Source organism: Bos javanicus, chromosome 1 (assembly GCF_032452875.1).
Source record: "Bos javanicus breed banteng chromosome 1, ARS-OSU_banteng_1.0, whole genome shotgun sequence".
Lineage (NCBI taxonomy): Eukaryota > Metazoa > Chordata > Mammalia > Artiodactyla > Bovidae > Bos > Bos javanicus.
In genome coordinates, this window is record NC_083868.1 from 151,791,812 (window position 1) to 151,802,439 (window position 10,628).

The 10,628-nt window shown below is 42.2% G+C and overlaps 1 protein-coding gene across 1 annotated transcript in view; it reads right to left on the bottom strand.

The window, feature by feature from the left end:
- Nucleotides 1–10,086, bottom strand: part of COL6A5 (collagen type VI alpha 5 chain) — a 159,908-nt gene extending 149,822 nt beyond the window's left edge. Inside the window, exon 1 of the mRNA XM_061424880.1 lies at nt 9,919–10,086. The gene's annotated coding sequence lies outside the window, so the exon portion shown is untranslated. The remainder of the gene's footprint in view (nt 1–9,918) is intronic.
- Nucleotides 10,087–10,628: the final 542 nt, after the last annotated feature.

Here is a 10,628-nt window from a genome sequence, read left to right on the forward strand (position 1 = left end):
CCAGCTCTCACATCTGTACATGACTACTAAAAAAAACCATAGCTTTGACTATACAGACCTTTGTAGGCAAAGTAATCTCTCTGCTTTTTAATACACTGTCGACGTCTCTCATTGCTTTTCTTCCAAATAAATAGGTGAAATGAATTAAATAATATGTTTCACTTAACCTGACATATCTAAATATCAATTTATTGTCAATATAAAGATTATTAATGAGACACTTCACATTATTTTTTCATACTAAGCCCTCAAAATCTGGTATATATTTTACTCCCACAGCACAAATCAACTCAGACACATTTCAAGTGCTTAGTAACCACCTATGTTGAGTGGCTACCTAACAGGACAGCACAATTATAGATCATGGAACACAGAGAAAAGGACAATGTGCTTTAGGTCCTCAGTCCAAGGCCTTCTACCTCACCTCCCGGGTGAAGGAGAGCAATAACTCAGCACATGCAGCGTCCTTATAGCACAAGCCCGTTAGGAAGTGCTGGGCCAAGTGACTTTTCAGAAGCGGTTAATTAGGACAGTGTTTCTGCAGCTTTAATATGCCCAAGAATTACCTGGGCATCATTTTTTAAATTTTGTTTTACTGAAGTAGATTTGATTTACAATGTTGTGTTAATTTCTGCTGTACAGCAAGGTCATTCAGTTAGCCATGAATATTCACTCTTTTTCATATTCTTTTCCATATGGTTTATCATAGGATATTGAATATAGTTCCCTGTGCTGTATAGTAGGTCCTTGTTGTTTATCTGTTCTATATAACAGTTTGCATCTGCTAATCCCAAACTATCTTTTTGCATATTCACAAGAGAAGACTCTACACATGGACATCACCAGATGGTCAATACTGAAATCAGACTGATTATATTCTTTGCAACCAAAGATGGAGAAGCTCTATAGAGTCAGCAAAAACAAGACTGGAAGCTGACTGTGGCTCAGATCATGAACTCCTTATTGCCAAATTCGGACTGAAATTGAAGAAAGTGGGGGAAACCACTAGACCATTCAGGTATGACCTAAATCAAATCCCTTATGATTATCCAGTGGAAGTGAGAAATAGATTCAGGGGATTAGATCTGATAGAGGGAGTGCCTGAAGAACTATGGACAGAGATTCATGATATCATACAGGAGACAGGGATCAAGACCATCCTCAAGAAAAAGAAATTCAAAAAAAGCAAAATGGCTGTCTGACGAGGCCTTACAAATAGCTGTGAAAAGAAGAGAAGTGAAAAGGAAAGATATACCCATTTGAATGCAGAGTCCCAAAGAATAGCAAGGAGAGATAAGAAAGCTTTCCTCAGTGATCAGTGCAAAGAAATAGAGGAAAACAACAGAATGGGAAAGACTAGAGATATCTTCAAGAAAATTAGAGATACCAAGGGAACATTTCATGCAAAGATGGGCTCGATAAAGGACAGAAATGTTATGAACCTAACAGAAGCAGAAGATATTAAGAAGAAGTGCCAAGAATACACAGAAGAACTGTACAGCAAAGATCTTCACGACCCAGATAATCACGATGGTGTGATCACTCACCTAGAGCCAGACACCTTGGAGTGAGAAGTCAAGTGGAAACATCACTATGGAAACTTAGGAAACATCACTTAGGAAACATCACTATGAACAAAGCTAGTGGAGGTGATGGAACACCAGTTGAGCTATTTCAAATCCTGAAAGATGAAAGTGCTGCACTCAATATGCCAGTAAATTTGGAAAACTCAGCAGTGGCCACAGGACTGGAAAAGGTCAGTTTTCATTCCAATCCCAAAAAAGGCAATGCCAAAGAATGCTCAAACTACCACACAATTGCACTCATCTCACACGCTAGTGAAGTGATGCTCAAAATTCTCTAAGCCAGGCTTCAACAGTACGTGAACCATGAACTTCCAGATGTTCAAGCTGAATTTAGAAAAGGCAGAGGAACCAGATATCAAATTGCCAACATCTGCTGGATCACCAAAAAAGCAAGAGAGTTCCAGAAAAACGTCTACTCCTGCTTTATTGACCATGCCAAAGCCTTTGACTCTGTGGATTACCAGAAAGTGTGGAAAACTTCACCTGACCTGCCTCTTGAGAAATCTGTATGCAGGTCAGGAAGCAGCAGTTAGAACTGGACATGGAACAACAGACATGTTCGAAATCAGGAGAGGAGTATGTCAAGGCTGTATATTGTCACTCTGCTTATTTAATTTATATGCAGAGTACATCATGAGAAACACTGGGCTGGATGAAGCACAGGATGGAATCAAGATTGCTGGGAGAAATATCAATAACCTCAGATATGTAGATGACACCATCCTTATGGCAGAAAGCGAAGAACTAAAGAGCCTCCTGATGAAAGTATAACAGGAGAGTGAAAAAGTTGGCTTAAAACTCAACATTCAGAAAACTAAGATCATGGCATCTGGTCCCATCACTTCATGGCAAATAGATGGGGAAACAGTGGAAGCAGTGACTGACTTTATCTTTTTAGACTCCAAAATCACTGCAGATGGTGACTGCAACCATGAAATTAAAAGACACTTACTCCTTGGCAGAAAAGCTATGACCGAACTAGAAGGCATATTAAAAAGCAGCGACATTAGTTTGCCAACAAAAGTCCATCTAGTCAAAGCTATGGTTTTTCCAATAGTCATGTATGATATAAGAGTTGGACTATAAAGAAAGCTGAGCACTGAAGAATTGATGCTTTTGAAATGTGGTGTTGGAGAAGACTCTTGAGAATTCCTTGGACTGCAAGGAGATCCAACCAGTCCATCCTAAAGGAAATCAGTTCTGAATATTCATTGGAAGGACTGATGCTGAAGCTGAAGCTGAAGCTCCAATACTTTGGCCACCTGATGGGAAGAACTGACTCATTGTAAAACACCCTGATGCTGGGAAAGATTGAAGGCAGGAGGAGGAGGGGACATCAGAGAATGAGATGGTTGGATGGCATCACTGACTCAATGGACATGAGTTTGAGTAAACTCTGGGAGTTGGTGATGGACAGGGAGGCCTGGCGTGCTGCAGTCCATGGGGTCGCAGAGACATGACTGAGTGACTGAACTGAACTGAACTGAATCCCAAACCCCCACTCCATCCCTCCCCCTTTCAATCTCCCCTTGGCAACCACAAGAATGTTCTCTATGTCTGTGAGTCTGTTTGTTTCTTGCATAGGCTCATTTGTGTCATATTTTAGATTCCACGTATAAGGGATATCATGTGGTATTTGCCTTTCTTTTTCTGACTTACTTCAGTTAGTATGACACTTTCTAGGTCCGTTCATGTTGCTGCAAATGGCATTATTTCATTATCTTTTACGCCTGAAATGTACCACACTGTATATATGTACCACATCTTCATTAGCCAGTCATCCACCAATGGACATTTAGGTGCTCTTCATGTCTCACTGTGTGAATAGTGCTGTTATGAACATAGTCTTGCATGTATCTTTTTGATTTAAAGTTTTGTCCAGATATTGGGTGTCTTTTTAAAATGCAGGCTCTGATTCAATAGCTCTGGAGTGCATTCTTTATATTTAACAAGACCCTAAAGGAGGCTGGTCCTCTGAAAACACTTTGTGTAGCAAAGGATTAAGTCATATATTCTGAAGTCTGTCATAATTGTGACTGTCTTTCGGATACATTTTCAACTTGCCAACAGTCTAAATCAGTACTGTTTAACAGAAATAGAACACAACCCGTATATAGAATGTGGCTATATATAGAATATATTCTTGGGTCTCATCCATTTCAGTTTTCCTTTCAGTTCTTTGTTACTGAGTCATTGCCTTCCAGAATCTGATGTTATTGAGATAATTCATTTGGTTAGCCTAATTTATTTTTAATTTTTCTGTCCACATAATGTATCTATTAATCTCAATAACACCATGCTAATCTTTGTTTTTGTTTTCCTGGAACATAATGAGACTGAGGATTTTGATCTGCCAATTTAGATGTTCTTTTACTTTAGCAAAGTTTTCATCTAATTCCATATTTCTTCAATTAAAAGATTTTTTTTCACATTTGGTGTTTCTCAAACTAAGAAATAACTTGTAAGTAACATGTCCATGCAGTAATTAATCATTTACTTTTATTCTCTTGAAAGCTATTTTTAAATCAATGGTGCATCTTGAAATTAACAATAGTTCGAGACCGAAGAAATGCAATATGTTTTATATTTATTTTCACTTCCCTTTGATCTTTCTCTCTTTTTTTTCCTGGAAAGTCACATGGTTTTGTGCTTTTTGTCTGTTATTTGTCCTCTATTACCATTACTCTCCTTAACCAGTTTTCTTCCTCTGTCCATATGCTCTGCAATCTGTGAAATTTTTCCCCAAAGTGCCATTTAAGTCAAAGCTCAATTTTCCACAAAGTTGACTTATATCTAATTGCTTCTAATATGGGTTTTGGTTTTGTAACAGTTTTATTTTCCTTTTGTGCTTTTCTTGGCTTTCCCTTTCATTATGTCTTACATTTTTTGACCACTTTTATTATAAACCTGTTTTCTCTAATGCCTTAGAGTTCAGAGTAATTTTCTTCTTTTTTTGGAATAATTTTTAATCTCTGTTTGGCATATACCAGATGCTTCATTCTTTATTGGAAGCATAATACCCACATTGGTGCTTTGGGTTTTTTTGTGCAGGTTTTAAATATGTTTTGGGGGTAAGGGGATGAGGGGCAAGGGGAGTAAAATTAGGATCCAACAGAAGTTGGTTGAACACATTTCACATTTATGGCTCTCAGCTATTTTGTAGTTTATTGATATTGGAAACAGACATTTTCCTCTCATTATACTTTTAGCTGCTTGTTACTACTTTATACAGAATCTACGGATTTTTTTTTCTGGATTTATTTTGTCAGCAACCTCAATTAACTCAATCAATTTTTAATTGTTTCTCCTAGCCACGGCCTCTGTGGGTCACGACTACCACTTGCCCGTAGATAAAAGAAGACGGTGATGTTAACTACCTCCCCCAAGCACGCGCAGGCTCAGTCGTGTCCGACTCTGTACGACCCCACGGACTGTAGCCCACCAGGCTCCTCTGTCCATGGAATTTTCCAGGCACGAATACTGGGGTGGGTTGCCATTTCCTTCTCCAGGGGACCTTCCCAACCCAGGGATTGACCCTGCGTCTCCTGCACTGGCAGGGGGATTCCCACTCCACCACCTGGGAAGCTCCACCCAAGTTCACACAGCTATTGAATGATGACATTTTGATTTGCACCCAGGTAGTGAAACTTGCTCAGTTGTGTCTGATTCTTCGAGAGCCCATGGACTGTACAGTCCATGGAATTCTCTAGACCACAATACTGGAGTGGGTAGCCATTCCCTTCTCCAGGAGATCTTCCCAACCCAGGGATCCAACCTAGGTCTCCTGCATTGAAGGCAGATTCTTTACCAACTGAGCTATCAGGGAAGCCCTGATAGGTAGGGTAGACTCTCAAATCATTACACTCCCTCTTTCCTTTTTTTCTTACCTAATCACAGAGTCATCTTCATTCTCTCATTTCTTCTACAACCTGCTCCCTCTCTATTAAGGAGATGAACTGAATAAAGTAAAGCTAAGGTCCAGGGCAGGTCTCTACTAACTGGGCGGCATGTGCTCTTGCCATCTTAAGCCTCAATTTCTTCATTAATGAAATAGTAATAAACACATCTACTTAAAAAAAAACTTTCAGGATTACTGCAAGATTTAGATATAATCATTTAATAAACTGCTTCAAGACCTAGATAGAGATATCATTATTATTACAATATCATGGAAACAGTGACAGATTTTATTTTCTTGGGCTCCAAATCCACTGTGGATGGTGACTGCTGCCATGAAATTAAAAGACATTCACTCTTTGGAAGAAAAAAGCTGTGGCAGACCTAGCCAGTGTATTAAAAAGCAGAGACATCACTTTACTGACAAAGGTCCATAGAGTCAAAGCTATGCTTTTTGCAGTATCATGTATGGATGTGAGAGTTGGACATAAAGAAGGCTGAGCATCAAAGTATTGATGCTTTAGAACTGTGCTGTTGGAGAAGACTCTTGAAAGTCACTTGGACAGCAAGGAGATTAAACTAGTCAATCCTAAAGGCTATCAACCCTGAATATTCATTGGAAGGGCGGGGCTGATGCTGAAGCTGAAGCTCCAATACTTTGGCCACCTAATGATAAGAGCTGATTCACTGGAAAAGACCCTGATGCTGTGTAAGAGGAGAAGGGGGTGACAGAGGATGAGATGGTTGGATGGCATCACTGACTCAATGGACATGAGTTTGAGCAAACTCAAGGAGATAGTTAAGGACAGGGAAGCCTGATATGCTGCAGTTCATGGGTCATAGAGAGTTGGACATGACTTGGTGACTGAACAACAGCAATCATGCCCAGAGTGTTTCTATTTCAGGGCCTGTCTGCTTGACTTGAACATCCTCAAGCCACCTAGTTGCCTAGAAATTTGTTATTACACTTTCTCTCTCACCTTCTATTCCCCAGGTACACTCACATGTACCCAACACATCCACTGTCACTCGCTCTTCAAAGTACCATTCTTGTCCAGCATCTGCGCTACATAGATTTCTAGTTGCCTACCCATTGCCCATTACTACATTGTTATCAACAGAATCTCTGTATCAATGAATGGGGCAACATGCTCAGCTACAAAAACACATTTTCAAACCTCCTTTGTCTCAAAGGTTTGCCGATGAAATACACACAGAAAGTGGATGACTCAGCAGAAGATAGGTCTTCGTGTTGTATAATTATGCCTGTACTACTGATAGAGAAATTAAGGTAGTACATCTTGCCCCAAAACTTGAGGTCTCTCTAAATGTAAAGATGATGCTCTTTCCACTGCCTTACACTGTCTTTATAAGGCTCTCCTGAGAAGGCAATGGCAGCCCACTCCAGTACTCTTGCCTGGAAAATCCCAGGGATGGGGGAGGCTGGTAGGCTGCAGTCCATGGGGTCGCTAACAGTCAGACACAACTGAGCAACTTCCCTTTCACTTTTCACTTTTCACTTTCATGCATTGGAGAAGGAAATGGCAACCCACTCCAGTGTTCTTGCCTGGAGAATCCCAGGGACGGGGGAGCCTGGTGGGCTGCCGTCTATGGGGTTGCACAGAGTCAGACACAACTGAAGCGACTTACCAGCAGCAGCAGCTCACTATTCAGGTCTCTTTATGTCCCTTATTGTCAAAGATAAGTAGTTAACCATGCTAAGGGAGAAGACTCAAGGTATCTTCTGAGCCCTGCAAATAATGTGGAATTTCACAGTGGCTTTTCAGAGACCCAGTCTTGGATTACAGAATACCCCCCAAAGAATGGCTTGAAAAGTCAAAACTCAAACAACAGAAAAATCTAGGGCAGTACCATCAGGCACTGGGGATTGACAGGAGTAACAAAAATGCTGGCAACTGTCACAGGCACTACAAGCTAGCTATTCCTCCTGAGGGAGGTGGGCATGCATCTTGTTTGTATCCGAGGTCCCAGTTTTTCCCAGCTCTTACCTTTTCCTCCTTTGTACGTGGTTAGAGAGGACCTGAAGCTAGACCCTACAAGACTGACAGCAGTATCCTAAAAGTAAACCTCAGTGCCATGAAAAGTACACATTTCAAGTGAATTTCTGTTCTTCACTGCTAGAGCTAAAGGGTTCTAGGTAAATATTCCAAGATTCGAAAGTCCTCCCTTTTGGAAGGTGATTTGAACTTGAAGGCAGAAAATCACAACATAAAATTACATGCAAACAAGATATATGTCATAAATCTTATACTTTGTTACAGAAGGATGCTGATTATATGTTCTTTGAGTACTTACGAACAAGTATGTACAGGCATGATTCTGAGGAATACAGAAAAGTTTACAGGGACAAACTTTATTTTCAGACGCTCATGACTTTCCTAGCACTGGCTTAAAAATTTACCAACATTTCCAAAGTTGTTTTTGAAGAAAATTTAGTTAGCCTTTGACATCAGTGAGCAAGCCTTTCAGATGTTTTAAATTAAAACACACATACATAATTAATTATGTGGCCACCGTATTAAGCATTTTCTCTGCTTTAACATATTAGTAGAGTCCAGGTTGTAACCATAATGCACGTAGGGAGCTCTGGGGTGATACTTTGAAATCATGCTGGCAAGTGCCACCTCAAGACCATACATCCTGCATCCAGAAAACTGAGAAATATATACAACATTTTTCCAGAGTCTCAGAATAAGTCAGTAACGGATTTAGACATAATATTTAAATTAAGTCACCAAAGGAGAAGCAGAAAAACAAACAAACAAAAATAAAAACCCCACAATTGAAAGCAAACCATTCACAGAACCTTCATCACTGAATATTTCATGAGTAAAGTTCTCAGCCTCATCTACAGAAATTGTTCAGAACCTTGGAGAATGAGGAACCACATGATTTGGATATACCTGGCATCCATAATTGTTTCCAAGGGACATCCCCATAGCAACTGATTCCTTTTCAGAGTTCCTAGGAGGTAGCTAGCTCTGGCATTGGGCTTTTCAGAAAAGGGGACAAATCTTCTCTCATTTTGATTCATAAGAAATTTCAGGATCCCTATTTATTCTACTTGTAAAATATATTACATAAACTAATACAAAGATCAGAAAATATGTCCTGCCAATGTGAATCTTTTTTTTCTTAAAAATTTTGTTCAGAACTCACTCACAAAGTAAACACATCTCTTCCAAAATATCTATTCTGGCATTCTGAGTTAACAACAATAATAAAAAAAATAACTTCAGAAGGAGCAATTAAATGCTAAAAACCAAAATAAAAATGAGATATGAAACACTACACCAAATTACAAAGATCCTGGTTAAAGGAAAACTATGCTAGCAGTTTGAAGATCTTAAGAGCCAGATAACTCCCTTCTTCATTTTGAAAGAAACTTAATTGGAACCTGACACACAGCAGAAACTCAGAGATGTTTGTTAAAGTGGTGAGTGCTGTTTCGAGGAAATTTCAGAGATGGTAGTTCACAGTTTGGTACAGAATAGCAATTTCTACCAGAGAAGGCAATGGCACTCCACTCCAGCACTCTTGCCTGGAAAATCCCATGGACGGAGGGAGGACCCTGGTGGGCCGCAGTCCATGGGGTCGCTAAGAGTCGGACACGACTGAGCGACTTCACTTTCCCTTTTCACTTTTATGCATTGGAGAAGGAAATGGCAACCCACTCCAGCATTCTTGCCTGGAGAATCCCAGGGACGGGGGAGCCTGGTGGGCTTCCGTCTATGGGGTCGCACAGAGTCGGACACGACTGAAGCGACTTAGCAGCAGTAGCAGCAGCAATTTCTACAAACTATGAGTGTTTCAAAGTTCTTATGATGCAGTATCTGAATCTACCCCAGTAACTAACGCCTTAGGGCTCACTGTGCACCCACTGCTGTTTATTTTAGGGGTCCTGCATGGGGTAAGGGGCCCAAGTGTTAGACCCAAGTGACCTCTAAGTCAGTGGCTATCAAACTTCTGCAGGGTCAGAATCTCCAGGACGACTTGTTAACACACATACTCCCCAGTCCCAGAGACTGAGGCTCAGCAGGTGTGGGGTGGGGCCCATGAATTTACATTTCTAACCAGGTGCCAGGGGATGCAGCTGCTACTTGTCTTTGGACACGTCGAATAGCACTGCTATTCGATCCTTTTCAATTCAGAGTCTAACCTTTCAGAACCTGGTCTCAGTTTGCAAAAGTCCTTAGAGTCTGGGATTTGACAGGATCCTACAGGGGCAAAAATTACCAGGATGCGGGAGTTGGTGATGGACAGGGAGGCTTGGCGTGCTGCGATTCATGGGGTTGCAAAGAGTCGGACACGACTGAGCGACTGAACTAAACTGAACTGAACTCATGTCTACCTACCTGCCCTCGGAGCCCTCCTCCGCCCATTTTATGCCCAAGCCCCTGTAACCGGCACTCACCGAGCTTTCCCAGGGCCCGGGGCCCCTCAGAACGGCGGGCAGGGCCCCTGATTCCCAAGGGCGGCACTAGCGCCTGGGCGCGGGAACGGCGCGCGGTGGGGAAGTGCGGAGCTAGGTCCCCGCTCTACCGCGGGTGATACGGAGCGCCCAGCGCCCTGCTGGGCCCTTTAAAACGCGCGGACTGGTGAACTTGGCTGGGCTCGCCGGGTGTGGGGGTGGGGGGCCGGGAAGGGGGGGGGGGGGGTGTTGGGCTGGACTATTAATTCCTCGTGGGTTTCATGTGAGTGTCCAGAGACTCTCCAGCTGTTGGCTCTTGGCGCAGCTGCCAGCAGCTGTTTCGGAAGAAGCCGGGGGCTGTCAAAAAAAAAAAAGAAAAAAACTTGAGAAAGCGGTTTCTCAGAAACCCAGGGCAACTTTTATCTGCTGAACTGAGGTCACTGTTGCTACTTGAGCTGAGGACTCGCCATTTGGCTCCAGTGGTTTACTCTGTGGTCTCCTCCAAGCCAGCCTGCAGAGAACCAGAGAACATTCCCAGAGAGCCAGAGAGCAGGCAATGTCTCGGGGAGCTGAGGTCCGAGAGGGAGCAGAGGGCAAAGCTGGGCTAAAGGCGGCAGGAGCTCCCCAGCAGCTCCCAACAAGGGCAGGGCTGGGAGGGGGCTGGGAGGGGGGTGGGCAACAGGAATGAAGACTCGATTCTCACAGGGACCCCA